Below are 1,209 nucleotides of genomic sequence, written 5' to 3'. Positions count from 1 at the left end.
CACCAGCTGTAGGTTATATCAATGAAAAGTCCTACTCGGCACCGCCCACTTTCGGCCGTCCAATCACGGCGGACTTCACACGTTCGCCACGAGACGACGACCAATCAGAAGTGGCGTTACATCCGCTCCGTCCTCCTCGTGCCCGGCAGTGTGAGCGGTCCGCAGCGCCGCCATCCGGCCGGCCTGTCTTCGACTCACCTGCCGCTGAGGAGTTAGACATTTTCCGGCCAACTTCAGCAGACCCGAGGGTGAGTTTAATGGCTTGTGTACTGTGTGCTTGAATTATAAATGACGGCACGGTCCAGAAATAGCATGTGATTACGAAAAATAGTGCCGCCTCGCTACTCTGCGGTTTCTGTGGAAAGCTTTTTTATTATCATTATTTTTTCAGACTAGCAGCCTCCGTTGGGTTCAAACTCGGTGACTCTTTTTCCATGATATTCGTGCCTGTGTAACCGAAACACTTTGCTTAAATTACACTATAAACCTTTTCATTTCAAGTAAACACGAGGCACAGAAGTTTAGAAGACACACACACACACACATGTATAAAAAAATGAGATTTTACAATTCTGTGTTTATTCAACCTCTTCCACAGATACATTATTCAGCAGCAAACTGTGGTCCTTCTCACCATCTTCCGGGAGGGGGGGTGGTGTGAAGCCAAGAGTCTGTATTAGTCTGCCAGGAGACATTTTAGAGTATATGCAGTGTGTTTGTCCATATTTTTTTGTGTCCTCTCCCAATGCCCTCTTGCAAACGTAGCATTGGTAACAGACCCAGAGAGATCTCCTCCACTAATGCATTGATGCCCTTACATAGAATGGATGTGAGATAAAATTCCAACTTTATTGAATGTGTAAACATCAATATCTCAAAAATACCAGTGATCTGAACTTCTCACTAAATTGTGTTTTAACGATTAACTTTGCCATCCGGTGAGGACCAGTAATAGATACATCAACTGGTATTATCATAAATAATCCTTAGACAAAGGCAAATATCTGGGCTTTCCTCAGGCAGGGTGTAATTTAACTGCTTTTCCCTTGAGGCATATAATAAATTGTCACAGAAAATCCTGGCAAAATTAATCTGCCAGTTTTTCTCCTCCACTCAATAAATATTCAGTTTGAATTTATGAGATGGGGAAAATAGTGCAGCAAATGTTTTTTCTCAAGATTTGAGGGCACGTAGTCAATCTATGCCAGT

This window comes from Echeneis naucrates, chromosome 11 (genome assembly GCF_900963305.1).
Source record: "Echeneis naucrates chromosome 11, fEcheNa1.1, whole genome shotgun sequence".
NCBI classification, from domain to species: Eukaryota; Metazoa; Chordata; class Actinopteri; order Carangiformes; family Echeneidae; genus Echeneis; species Echeneis naucrates.
Note: the sequence above shows the minus strand (reverse complement) of the source record.